General features: G+C 44.8%; 1 long non-coding RNA gene across 2 annotated transcripts; it reads right to left on the bottom strand.

The window, feature by feature from the left end:
- Positions 1–6,571: 6,571 nt before the first annotated feature.
- Positions 6,572–8,557, bottom strand: LOC116420184. Of its 2 annotated transcripts, XR_004230465.1 has the most exons (4): positions 8,495–8,557; positions 7,909–7,964; positions 7,669–7,734; positions 6,572–7,216 (listed from the first exon to the last, which is right to left on the bottom strand). It is a non-coding gene; the product is annotated as an uncharacterized LOC116420184 (long non-coding RNA). The 2 variants fall into 2 exon arrangements; XR_004230464.1 differs by having other exon boundaries at positions 6,572–7,734.
- Positions 8,558–14,644: the final 6,087 nt, after the last annotated feature.

Genomic DNA, 14,644 nt, shown 5'->3' on the forward strand with positions numbered 1-14,644 from the left:
ACCCCAGAGATTCTCCTAAAAAGCTATTAGAAATAATTCATAACATTAGCAAAGTTGCAGGATATAAAATAAATCCCCATAAATCCTCAGCATTTTTATACATCACCAACAAAATCCAACAGCAAGAGATACAAAGAGAAATTCCATTCAGAATAAGTGTTGACAGCATAAAATACTTGGGAATCCATCTACCAAAGGAAAGTCAGGAATTATATGAGCAAAATTACAAAACACTTTTCACACAAAAAGTCAGATTTCAATAATTAGGAAAATATGAAGTGTTCTTGGATAGGCCGAGCGAATATAATCAAGATCATGATACTCCCTAAACGAATCAACTTATTTAGTGCTAAACCAATCAGACTCCCAAGAAACTATTTTATGATCTAGAAAAAATAACAACAAAATTCATATGGAATAATAAAAGGTCGAGAATCTCAAGGGAATAAATGAAAAAAAAATCAAATGAAGGTGGCCTTGCTGTACCTGATCTAAAACTATATTATAAAGCAGCAGTCACCAAAACCATTTGGTATTGCCTAAGAAATAGATTACCTGATCAGTGGAACGAGTTCGGTTCACAAGACGGAATAGTCAATGGCTATAAGCAACGTAGTGTTTGACAAACCCAAATATCCCAACTTTTGGGATAAGAATTCATTATTTGACAAAAACTGCTGGGAAAACTGGAAAATAGTATGGCAGAAATTGGGCATGGACCCACACTTAACGCCGTATATCAAGGTAAGATCAAAATGGGTCTGTGATTTAGGCATAAAGAATGGGAGGCCCACATTTAGGGCTACACAAAAATCACTCACGATGTCCTGGAGCTGTCTTTGGACTAGAACCTCCTGCTGTGCAGCTGAAGAACGCCACCTCACCCTCTGAAAATTAGGCCTGTGTTGGTGAGGAGACCCCTGCTCTTTTCTCTCCATATCCCTTCCCCCACCCAAAACAGTGCCTAAGATGTAGCTTGGGAGGGAGACCTCTGCTGGGCTGCTTCACTTATCCCTTTCATCAAGCCAAGTGTGCGTTAGCTTCTTTGCCGAGGGAGGATTACCTGTTCTCTTGAATTTTTCCCAGGTTTTCCAATCCATGTGACTGAGGGAGACCTATGCGGGTGAATATAGGGAAAATTTTGAGCTGTGGCGTTCTGGACACTCAAATTCTAGATAAGAACTGGCTTAGTATGGAGGACCTAGCTGCTGTGCAACTAAGGGTTTTCCCCAAACACAGTTTCCCTGGGAAGGAATTCTGTTATTTTTCCGGGCAGGAATTCTTTTGTTTTCCTAAGTGCTTCTGCCTGACATGGAGGAGAGATTCAGGGAGGACTCTCTATGTTTGTCCATGTTCCAGAGCTTTCTGTACAGGAGGACTCCCTGCTGTTCTATACAAGATTTCCCCTTATTTGTAATTGATGTATTCTGAGGAATGTGCACATAGAGACATGTGTGGAGAATTTCCAGCTGGGATTCTCAGGGACTCCAGAATGTTGATGAGAATTGGTATATGACGCAGAAAGCCCTACAGTACATGTAAGTATTTCTCTCCAACTCTCCCTTCCCCAATGCTGTTTCCCTAGGGTAAAGCCCCATTTTTTCTCTAAGTGTCTCCCATTGCTCTATTTGTGATCTAGGCTTTTAGACATGGCTACATTTACGGCTACACAGAAACCACTAACCATGTCTTGGAGCTGTCTTTAGAGGAGGACCCCCTGCTGTGCAGCTGAAGACCGCCAAAGCACCCTCTGCAAATCAGGCCTGTGTTAGTAAGGAGACCCCTGGTCTTGTCTTTTGAGATCCCTTTTTACACCTACCACAATGGCTAAGAGATTAAAGGAATTAGGGTAGGCAATGAGGAAACCAAATATCACTCTTTGCAGATGATGTGATGATATACTTAGAGAAGCCCAGAGATTCTATTAAAAAGTTATTAGAAAATAATTCATAACTTTAGCAAAGTTGCAGGATACAAAATAAACCCCCATAAATCCTCAGCATGTTTATACATCACCAACAAAATCCAACAGCAAGAGATACAGAGAGAAATTCCGTTCAGAATAACTGTCAACAGCATAAAATACTTGGGAATCCATCTACCAAAGGAAAGTCAGGAATTATATGAGCAAAATGACAAAAAACTTTCCACACAAATAAAGTCAGACTTAAATAATTGGGAAAATATGAAGTGCTCTTGGATAGGCCGAGCAAATATAATCAAGATGATGATACTCCCTAAACTAATCTATTTATTTAGTGCTAAACCAATCCGACTCCCAAGAAAACATTTTAATGATCTAGAAAAAATAACAACCAAATTTATATGGAAGAACAAAAGGTCAAGAATTGCAAGGGAACTAATGAAAAAAATCAAATTAAGGTGGTCTAGCTCTGCCAGATATAAAACTATATTATAAAGTAGCACTCACCAAAACCATTTGGTATTGGCTAAGAAATAGATTACTTGATCAGTGCAACAGGTCAGGTTCAAAAGCCAGAATAGTCAACTATAACAGTCTAGTGTCTGACAAACCAAAAGATCCCAACTTTTGGGATAAGAATTCATTATTTGCCAAAAACTGCTGGGAAGACTGAAAATTAGTACGGCAGAAATTAGGTAGGGACCCACACTTAACGCCGTATACCAAGATAAGATCAAAATGCTCACCACGTCCTGGAGCTGTCTTTGGAAGAGAACCCACTACTGTGCAGCTGAAGAACGCCACCGCACCCTCTGAAAATTAGGCATGTTAGTACCGAGACCCCTGCTCTTGTCCCTCCAGATTCCTTCTCACACCTACCACAATGGCTAAGATGTAGCTTGGGAGGGAGATCCCTGCTGTGCTGCTTCACTTCGTTCCCCCTGCACTGCAGCTGTCTTTGGAGGAGGCCCCCCTGCTGTGCAGCCAAAGGACCCTACTGCTCCCTCTGCAAATCAGGCCCATGTGGGTAAGGAGACCCCTATTCTTGTCCCTCCAGATCCCTTCCAACACCTACCACAATGGCTAAGACCTAGCTTGGGAGGGAGAACCCCTGCTGGCCTGCTTCAGTTCTTCCCTTAGTCAAGCCAAATGTCAATTAGCTTCTTTGACTCCAGAGAATTACCTGATCTCTTGAATGTTTCCCAGGTTTTCCAGTCAATTTATCTGAGGGAGACTTTTGAAGATGAATATAGGGAAAATTTTGGCCTGTGATGCTCTGGACCCTGAAATTTCAGTTGATAAGTTTCTTAGTATTCAGTTAAGGGTTTTCCCTAAACACACTGTTTCTGTGGGGAGGAATTCTGTTATTTTGCTACGTTTCTCTGCCCGCCATGGATGAGAGCTGGTGCTTTAGGGAGGACTCTCTATGGTTGTCCATGTTCTGGAGCCTTCCATACTGGAGGAGTCCCTGCTGTTCTACAGATGATTTCCTCATATTTGTAATCGATATATTCTGAGGAAGATCTATACAGGCATTTGTGCAGAATTTCCAGGTGGGGATCTCTAGACCTCCACAATGTTGATGAGAATTGGAATATGATGGAAGAAACCCTCGAGTACAGAAAGTTTTTCTCTCCAACTCTCCCTTTCCTGATCCAGGTTCCCTATGGAGAAGCCCTATTATTTCTCTAAGAGTTTCCCTTTGCTGGCCGTGAGAGCTGGTGTTTTAGGGAGGACTTTTAGGGCTACACAGAAACCACTCACCATGTCCTGGAGCTGTCTTTGGAGGAGGACCCCCTGCTGTGCAGATGAAGGCTGCCACTGCACCCTCTGAAAATTAGCCCCGTGTTAGTCAGGAGACCCCTGGTTTTGTCTTTTGAGATCCCTTTTCACATCCACCAAAATGGCTAAGAGATTAAAGAAATTACAGTGGGCAACGAGGAAACCAAATTATCACTCTTTGCAGATGACATGATGGTATATGTAGAGAACCCCAGAGATTCTACTAAAAAGTTATTAGAAATAATTCATAAAGTTAGCAAAGTTGCAGGATACAAAATAAACCCCCATAAATCCTCAGCATTTTTATACATCACCAACAAAATCCAACAGCAAGAGATACAAAGAGAAATTCCATTCAGAATAACTGTCGACAGCATAAAATACTTGGGAATCCATCTACCAAAGGAAAGTCAGGAATTATATGAGCAAAATGACAAAAAACTTTCCACACAAATAAAGTCAGACTTAAATAATTGGGAAAATATGAAGTGCTCTTGGATAGGCCGAGCAAATATAATCAAGATGATGATGGCCCTAAACTAATCTATTTATTTAGTGCTAAACCAATCCGACTCCCAAGAAAACATTTTAATGATCTAGAAAAAATAACAACCAAATTTATATGGAAGAACAAAAGGTCAAGAATTGCAAGGGAACTAATGAAAAAAATCAAATTAAGGTGGTCTAGCTCTGCCAGATATAAAACTATATTATAAAGTAGCAGTCACCAAAACCATTTGGTATTGGCTAAGAAATAGATTACTTGATCAGTGCAACAGGTCAGGTTCAAAAGCCAGAATAGTCAACTATAACAGTCTAGTGTTTGACAAACCAAAAGATCCCAACTTTTGGGATAAGAATTCATTATTTGCCAAAAACTCCTGGGAAGACTGAAAATTAGTACGGCAGAAATTAGGTAGGGACCCACACTTAACGCCGTACACCAAGATAAGATCAAAATGCTCACCACGTCCTGGAGCTGTCTTTGGAGGAGGCCCCCCCTGATGTTCAGCCAAAGGACCCTACTATTCCCTCTGCAAATCAGGCCCATGTGGGTAAGGAGACCGCTATTCTTGTCCCTCCAGATCCCTTCCAACACACACCACAATGGCTACTATCTAGCTCGGGAGGGAGAACCCCTGCTGGCCTGCTTCAGTTCTTCCCTTAGTCAAGCCAAATGTCAATTAGCTTCTTTGACTCCAGAGAATTACCTGATCTCTTGAATGTTTCCCAGGTTTTCCAGTCAATTTATCTGAGGGAGACTTTTGAAGATGAATATAGGGAAAATTTTGGGCTGTGATGCTCTGGACCCTGAAATTTCAGTTGAAAAGTGTCTTAGTATTCAGTTAAGGGTTTTCCCTAAACACACTGTTTCTGTGGGGAGGAATTCTGTTATTTTGCTACGTTTCTCTACCCGCCATGAATGAGAGCTGGTGCTTTAGGGAGGACTCTCTATGGTTGTCCATGTTCTGGAGCCTTCCATACAGGAAGAATCCCTGCTGTTCTACAGATGATTTCCACATATTTGTAATCGATATATTCTGAGGAAGATCTATACAGGCATTTGTGCAGAGTTTCCAGGTGGGGATCTTTAGACCTCCACAATGTTGATGAGAATTGAATATGATGGAAGAAACCCTCGAGTACAGAAAGTTTTTCTCTCCAACTCTCCCTTTCCTGATCCAGGTTCCCTATGGAGAAGCCCCTATTATTTCTCTAAGAGTTTCCTTTGCTGGCTGTGAGAGCTGGTGTTTTAGGGAGGACTTTTAGGGCTACACAGAAACCACTCACCATGTCCTGGAGCTGTCTTTGGAGGAGGACCCCTGCTGTGCAGATGAAGGCTGCCACTGCACCCTCTGAAAATGAGCCCCGTGTTAGTCAGGAGACCCCTGGTTTTGTCTTTTGAGGTCCCTTTTCACATCCACCAAAATGGCTAAGAGATTAACGAAATTACAGTGGGCAACGAGGAAACCAAATTATCACTCTTTGCAGATGACATGATGGTATATGTAGAGAACCCCAGAGATTCTACTAAAAAGTTATTAGAAATAATTCATAAAGTTAGCAAAGTTGCAGGATACAAAATAAACCCCCATAAATCCTCAGCATTTTTATACATCACCAACAAAATCCAACAGCAAGAGATACAAAGAAATTCGGTTCAGAATAACTGTCAACAGCATAAAATACTTGGGAATCCATCTACCAAAGGAAAGTCAGGAATTATATGAGCAAAATGACAAAACTTTCCAAACAAATAAAGTCAGACGTAAATAATTGGGAAAATATGAAGTGCTCTTGGATGGGCCGAGCGAATATAATCAAGATGATGATGGCCCTAAACTAATCTATTTATTTAGTGCTAAACCAATCCGACTCCCAAGAAAACATTTTAATGATCTAGAAAAAATAACAACCAAATTTATATGGAAGAACAAAAGGTCAAGAATTGCAAGGGAACTAATGAAAAAAATCAAATTAAGGTGGTCTAGCTCTGCCAGATATAAAACTATATTATAAAGTAGCAGTCACCAAAACCATTTGGTATTGGCTAAGAAATAGATTACTTGATCAGTGCAACAGGTCAGGTTCAAAAGCCAGAATAGTCAACTATAACAGTCTAGTGTTTGACAAACCAAAAGATCCCAACTTTTGGGATAAGAATTCATTATTTGCCAAAACTGCTGGGAAGACTGAAAATTAGTATGCAGAAATTAGGTAGGGACCCACACTTAACGCTGTACACCAAGATAAGATCAAAATGCTCACCACGTCCTGGAGCTGTCTTTGGAAGGAACCCACTGCTGTGCAGCTGAAGAAACCACCGCACCCTCTGAAAATTAGGCATGTTGTACCAGAACCCCTGCTCTTGTCCCTCCAGATTCCTTCCCATACCTACCACAATGGCTAAGATGTAGCTTGGGAGGGAGACCCCTGCTGCGCTGCTTCACTTTGTTCCCCCTGCACTGCAGCTGTCTTTGGAGGAGGCCCCCTGCTGTGCAGCCAAAGGACCCTACTGTTCCCTCTGCAAATCAGGCCCATGTGGGTAAGGAGACCCCTACTCTTGTCCCTCCAGATCCCTTCTCACACCTACCACAATGGCTAAGAACTAGCTTGGGAGGGAGACCCCCCACTGGGCTGCCTCAGTTTCCCCATTCCTCAAGCTAAGTGTCAGCTTTTTGACTAGGAGGATTACCTATGTAAATATATCTATATAGAAGAGAGAGAGAGGCAGAGAGAGAGAATTTTGAGGTTCAGTCATCCTCTAGACCCCCAAATTATAGGTGAGAACGGGATTAGTAAGGAAGACTCCTTGATGTGCATGTAAGGTTTCCCTGTGGAGGGCCCCGGCTATTTTCCTAAACATTTCCTCCCTTCAGGGACGAGTGTTGTTGTTTAGGGAGGACTTCTCTTTGTGCTACACAGGAATGGCTGTCTATGTTCTGGAGCTTCTGTGTAAGGAGGATGCCATTCTGTGCAGTAGAGGGCCAGGAACTCTGCGAACAAAACCTATATTGGAAGGGAGACCCCTTGTCATGTCGCTCTGGCTCCCTTCCCCTTCCCCACCACAATGGATTCAAACTGGCTGAGTAGGGAGAACCCCTGCTGTGCTGCTCAGGGAGGCTCCCGTGTGGACTGGGTTACTTTAGACTGGAGGACTCCCTGCTGTTCTGCAGAAGATTTCCATGAATTTCTCATTGATATATTCCGAGGAAGATCCATACATGAATTTGTGGAGAATTTCCATCTGAAGTTTTCTGGAACCCCGCAGTGTTGATGGGAACTGGTATGTGATGGAGGAACCCCTAGAATGCAGTAAGTTTTTCTCTCCAACTCTCCCTTTCCCGATGCTGTTTCCCTAGGGAGGAGTCCCAGTATTTCCCTAACGGCTTCCCTTTGCTCGACTTCAGAGCTGGGGTTTTGGGGACGACTGCCTTTAGTTCTACACAGAAATCACTCACCAGGTCCTGGAGGTGTCTTGGGAGGAGGACCCCCTGCTGTGCAGATGAAGGCCGCCACTGCACCCTCTGAAAATTAGGCATGTTGGTAAGGAGACCCGTGGTCTTCTCCCTCCAGAGCCCTTCCCACACCCACCACAGTGGGTAAGATCTAACTTGGGAGGGAGACCCCTGCTGGGCTGCTTCAGTTCCCCTCTTCATCAAGCCAAGTGTCATTTAGCTCCTTTGAATATGAAGGATTACCTGTTTTTGTTATTGATGCTTTCCCAGGTTACCCAATGAATTTTTCTGAGGGAGACCTATGAAGATGAATACCGGGAAAATTTTGAGCTGTGATGCTCTGGATGCTCAAATTGTTGATGAGAACTGGCTGAGTGTCCACAGCTAACGCTTTTTCCCCAACACACTGTTTCCCTGGGGAGGAATTCTGTTATTTCCATAAGTGCCCTCCTCCATAGATGAGGAAGGCTGTTGTTTTAGGGGAGGACTCTATGTTTGTCCATATTCTGGAGCTTTGCTTATAGGAGGACCCCCTGCTGAATATATGGGGCTTTCCCCATATTTATAATTGATATATTGTGAGAAAGAGTGCTATACAGGCATTTAAGGAGAATTTCCATCTGAAGTTCTCTGGAACTCCACAATGTTGATGAGAATTGGTATGTGATGGAGAAATCACTAGAGCTCAGTATTTCTCTCCAACTCTCCCTTTCTCAATGCTCTTTCCTTTGTTAGGAACCTCATTATTTTACTAAAAGTTTCTCCTTAGTGGCCTTCAGAGCTGGGCTTTTAGGGAGGGCTGCATTTAGGGCTAAGAGAAATCACTCACCATGTCCTGGAGCTGTCTTTAGAGGGGGACCCCCTGCGGTGCAGATGAAGGCCGCCACCAGACCTTCTGAAAATTAGGCCCATGTTGGTAAGAAGACCCCTGGCCTTCTCTTTCCACATCCATTCCCACATCCACCACCATGGCCAAGATCTAGCTTGGGAGAGAGACCCCAGCTAGGCCGCTTCACTTTGTCCCCTCTGCTCAGACCCATCATTCCTTTGCTTCTCTGACTGTGGGAATTACCTTTGTTCTGCTGAATGCTGATGTTTTCAAAGGGTTATTCAAAGGGGCCACCTGGTGCCATGGTAGGGAGAACTTTGAGCCTAATTGCTCTAGGCTTTACCTTAAATTGTAGATGAAGAACGTGTTTAAGTATGGGGTTTCCCCCTGTTGGGTAGGTAAGGTGACCCCAATGAGAGCCTGGGAAGGGCCCCTTTTTTTCCATTCCCCCTCTAGGCATGGGAGGGAGATTCTTGAGGGAGGACTCCCTCCATGCTGTGCAGGGTCACTCTTTAATTTCCGGGCTTCCTTAAAAAGGAGGGATCCCAGGCATGCAGTTTAGGGGACTGGCCAGGAACTCTGGGAACCAGACCTATAATGGAAGGCAGAACCCTCATTGTATCCTTTGAATCTCTGCCCCCTTACCCACCACAACTGATTCAAGCTGGCTGAGCAGGGAGAACCCATGGTGCGCTGCCTGGGGAGGCTTCCAAGGAGGATGGGCTTACTTTAGATGGGAGGACTCCCTGCTGTTCTGAGGATTTCCCTGTATTTCTAATAAATATATATTATGGAAGAGCCATTCAGAGATATATGAGGAGAATGTATGCCTGGGATGCTCTAGAAGCCCTCAGTATTGAGGAGAATTGGTATAAGGGAGGATGCCCTGTTTGGCCTGCATTTCTCTCGAACTCCCTGTTTCCAGTCTTGTTTCCCTAAAGGGGAGGTTTGTTTCTTTCCCAAACTCTCCCACTTTAGATATGAGAGCTGGGCTCTAAGGGAGAGTGTCCTTTAGTTCTACCCAGATATCACACACCTGTCCTGGAACTGTGTTTGGAAGAAGACCCCCTGCTGTGCAGCTTAAGGCCACCATGGCACCCTCTGAAAATTAGGGATGTGTTGGTAAGGGGACCCCTGGCCTTCTCCCTCCAGATCCCTTCCCACACCCACCAAAATGTCTGAGATCTAGCTTGGGAGGGAGACCCCTGCTGGGCTGCTTCACTTACACCTTTCTTCAAGTCAAGTGTCATTTAGCTTCTTTGACTAGGGAGGATTACCTGATCTCTTGAATGTTTACTAGGTTTTCCAGTCCATATTTTAGAGGGCCTGTGGAAGGAACAAGGAAAATTTTGTTTTAATGCGCTGAACCCTAAATTTCACCGAATACTGGTTTCCTTGGGGACCCCTCCGTTACCCAAGGATTTTTTTTTCCCCAAGACACTGTTTCCTGGGGATGGTCTTTATTTCCGGGTTCTGCCCTCCATGGATAGGAGGCTGCTTTTGGGAGGACCTCTTGGTTTTCATGTTCAGAAGCTTTTTGTATAGGAGGATCCCTTGGTGTGTAATTTAGGGGCCTGGCCATGAACCCTGGGAAGAAGACCTTTCTTGGACGGGACCCCTCTTGTCATGTCCCTCTGGATCCCTTCCCTTTCCCCACCACAACGGATTCAAGCTGGCTCAGTAGGGAGAACTCTTGCTGTGCTGCTCAGGGAAGCCTCTAATGTAGATTCTGGGACCTTACAGTGGAGGACTCCCCACTGTTCTACAGTAGATTTCCCCATATTTGTCATTGATATTTTCTCATTCTGGGAATTTTGGTAATTCTCGTTTAATACTTTTTGGAAATTGGAAGGATGGAGGAACCCTGATCAATAGTATTTTCTTCAATTCTTCCTTTTGGATACTGTTTCCTAGGGAGGGCCCGTTGTGCCGTAAGTGTCTCCCCTTGGTGGATTTTAGAGCTGGGCATTTAGGGAGGGCTGCATTTAGGGCTTTACAGCAATCACTCACCATGTCCTGAGCTGCCTTTGAAGTAGGACCCCCTGCTGTGCAGATGAAGGCCGCCATGGCACCCTCTGCAAATTAGGCCTGTGTTGGTAAGAAGATCCTTGCTCTTGTCCCTCCTTATCCTTTCCCACCTATCTCAATGGCAAGGATCTAGCTTGGGGAGGACCCCTGCTGGGCTGCTTCAGTTCCCCTTCAGGAAGCCAATGTATTTAGCCTCACAGGAGGATTACCTGTTCTACTGAATGTTTCCCAGGTTTTCCAATCCATGTGTCTGAGGGAGACCTATGTACGTGAATATAGGGAAAATTTTGAGCTGTGATGCTCTGGACCCTCAAATTGTGGATGAGAACTCGCTTAGTATTGAACACCCCCAGCTGTTCCATAGAAGATTTCCCCATATTTGTCATTGATATATTCTGAGGAAGGTCTAAACAGGCATTTGTGGAGAATTTCCAGCTTGGGTTCTCTGGAACCCACAGTGTTTGTGAGAATTGGTTTGTGATGGAGGGAACCCCAGGTGCAGTAAGTATTTCCCTCCAACCTCCTTTCCAATGCTTTTTCCATAGGAAGGGACCCATATTTCCCTAAGTTCCCCTTATTGGCTTAGAGTTGGGCTTTTGGGAAGGAGTCATTTGGGGCTGCACAGGAAATGACTCCTCATGTCCTTGGGCTCTCTTTGGGAGGACCCTCCCGATGTCCGAAGGCCGCCAAGGCACCTTCTGCGGGTTAGGGCCCGTGTTGGGGGAGACCCCTGTTTTCTTCCAAGATCCCTTCCCACACCCACCACAATGGCTAAGATCTAGCTTAGGAGGGAGACCCCTGCTGGGCTGCTCCACTTACCCCCTTCATCAAACCAAGTGTCAGTCAGCTTCTTTGACTATGGGAAATTACCTGATGTCTTAAATGTTTACCAGGTTTTCCAATCCATTTTATCTGAGGGAGACCCAGAGGAACATAGGGAAAAATGTTGATCAGTACTCTGGACCCTGAAATTGTAAAATGAGAACTGGCACTATGGGAGGGCCCCTGCTGTTCCTAGATTTCCCCAATTTCCAATTGGAATATTTTGAGGAAGGCTAAGAGAGACATTTGGGGAGAATTTACCTGAAGTTCTCTGGAACCCCACAATATTGATGACATTTGGTATGTGATGGAGGAACCCCTAGAGTGCATGTATGTATTTCTGTTCAACCCTCCCTTTCCCGATGCTGTTTCCCTAGAGAGGAGCCTCAGTATTTCCCTGACGTCTTCCCTTTGCTCCTCTTAAGAGCTGGCTTTTAGGGAGGCCCACATTTAGGGCTACCCAGAAATCACTCACCGTGTCCTGGAGCTGTCTTTGGAGGAGGACCCACTGCAGTGCAGATGAGGGCTGCCATGGCACCCCTATGCAAATTAGGCCTGTGTTGGTAAGGAGACCCCTGTTGTCCCTCCGGATCCCTTCCCACACCCACCACAATGGCTAAGATCTAGCTTGGGAGAGATATCCCTGCTGGGCTGCTTCACTTACCCTTTTCATCAAGTGAAGTGTCATTTATCTCCTTTGATTAGGGAGGATTACCTGTTCATTGTTTTGTGAGGTTTTTCCAATTTAATTTGTCTGAGGGAGACCTTTGAATATAGAGAAAATTTTGAGCTGTGATGCTCTGGACCCTTAAATTGTGGATGAGACCTGGCTTACTATGGAGGACCCCCTGCGGTGCAGCTGAGGGTTTTCCCCCAAGACACACTTTCCCCAAGGAGGAATAATGTTATTTTCCTAAGTAACTCTGCCATCATGGATGATGTAGAGAGTCCTCCCTAAAGCCACAGCGCTCATCCATGTTGTGACTTTAGGGAGGACTCTCTATGCTTGTCCATGTTCTGGAGCTTCCCTTAAAGGGGACCCCTTGCTGTTCTTTATAAGATTTCCCCATATTTGTCACTGGTAATTGGAAGGAAGATCCAAATTTTGGGAATTTGGTTGGGGTTTCTGGAAACCCCACAGTGTTGATGAGGTTGGTAGGTGATGGAAGAAACCCCTAGAGGCAGTAATTTTCTCTCCAATCTCCCTTCCCGATGTTGTTTCTCCTATGGGGAGCCCCAGTATTTCCCTAAGGCTTCCCCTTGTTGTCCTTGGAGAGCTGGGCTTTTGGGAGGCCCTTTGGTGCTAAACAATCCCCACCATGTCCTGGAGCTGTGTTTGGAAGGAGAGGTCCAGCTGGAAGGCCCGCCCTGCACCTTCTGAAAAATTGGCCCGGGAAGGAGACCCTGCCTTGTGCCTCCCAGAATTCCCACACCCACCACAATGACTAACATCTAGTTTTGGGAGGGCCCCGTTGGGCCAATCCTTACCCCCTTCCTTTCGGGCATCAGTCACCTTCTTTGACTAGGGAGGATTACCTGTTCTGTTGAATGTTTCCAACGTTTTCCAAAGAATTTGTCTGAGGGAGGCCTTTGAAGATGAACATAGGGAAAATTTTGAGCTGTAATGCTCTGGACCCTGGAATTGCTGATGAGAAGTAGCTTAATATAGAGGAGTCTGTGCTGTGCAGCTGAAGTTTTTTTTTCCCTAAGATACCCTTTCCCCAGGGACAAATTCTATTATTTCCCAAAGTGTTTCTGTCCGCGATGGATGAGAGCTGTTGTTTTGGGGAGGAGTCTCTATGTTTTTCCCTATACAAGGACTCCCTGTTGTTCTACATAAGATTTCCCCATTTTGACAACTGATACATTCTGAGGAAGGTCTATATAGACATTTGTGCAGAATTTCCAGTTGGGGTTCTCTAGAACCCCACAATGATGATGACATCTGGCATATGGTGGATAGAAATAGATATTTCTCTCCAATTTTCCCTTTTGGGATGGCATTTCTTTAGGGAGAGCACCAGTATTTCCTAAAGTGTCTCACCTTGCTGGCCTTGAGAGCTGGACTTTTAGGGAGGGCTGCATTTAAGGCTACCCAGAAATCACTCACCATGTCCTGGAGCTGTATTGGGAGGAGGACCCCCTGCTGTGCAGATGAAGGCCGCCACTGCACCCTCTAAAAATTAGGCCTGTATTGGTAAGGGAACCCTGTCTATTGTCCCTCCAGATCCCTTCCCACACCCGCCACAATGGCTAAGATCTAGCTTAGTGGGAGACCCCTGCTGGGCTGCTTCACTTACCCCCTTCCTCAAGCCAAGTGTCAGTGAATTTCTTTGACTATGGCAAATTACCTCTTATATTAATTGTTTCCAAGGTTTTCCAATCCATGTGACTGAGGGAGGCCTATGCAGAAGAATATAGGGAACATTTTGAGCTGTGATGTTCTGGACACTCAAATTCTAGATAAGAAGTGGCTTACTCTCAAGGACCCCCTGCTGTTGTACATCAGATTTCCCCATATTTGTAATTGATATATTCTGACAAAGGTCTATAAAGACATTTGTGGAGGATTTCCAGCTGGGGTTCTCTGGAACGCACAGTGTTTGTGAGAATTGGTATGTGATGGAAGTACCCCCTAGAGTGCAGTAAGTATTTCTCTCCAACTCTCCCTTTCCCAATTCTGTTTCCCTAGGAAGGAGCCCCAGTATTTCCCTAAGTGCCTCCCCTTGCTTGTCATTTGATCTGGTCTTTTAGGGAGGGCTGCCTTTAGTTCTATTAAGAAACCACTCACCATGTCCTGGAGTGTCTTGGGAGGAGGACCCCCTGCTGTGCAGATGAAGAACTCCACTGGACCTTCTGTAAATTAGGCCTCTGTTGGAAAGGAAAGCCCTTCTCTTGTCCCTCCAGATCCCTTCCCACACCCGCCACAATGGCTAAGATCTAGCTTAGTGGGAGACCCCTGCTGGGCTGCTTCACTTACCCCCTTCCTCAAGCCAAGTGTCAGTCAGCTTCTTTGACTGTGGCAAATTACCTGTTATATTAATTGTTTCCAAGGTTTTCCAAATCATGTGGCTGAGGGAGGCCTATGCAGGTGAATACAGGGAAAGTTTTGAGCTGTGATGCTCTGAATCCTTAAATTGTAGATGAGAACTGTCTTACAGTTGAGGACCCCCTACTGTCCTATAGATTTCCCCATATGTGTAATTCATATATTCTGAGGAAGATCTATACAGGCATTTGGTCAGAATTTCCAGCTGGGATTCTCTGCAACCCCACTATGTTGATGAAAACTAGTATATG

This window comes from Sarcophilus harrisii, chromosome X, assembly GCF_902635505.1.
Source record: "Sarcophilus harrisii chromosome X, mSarHar1.11, whole genome shotgun sequence".
Taxonomy (NCBI): domain Eukaryota; kingdom Metazoa; phylum Chordata; class Mammalia; order Dasyuromorphia; family Dasyuridae; genus Sarcophilus; species Sarcophilus harrisii.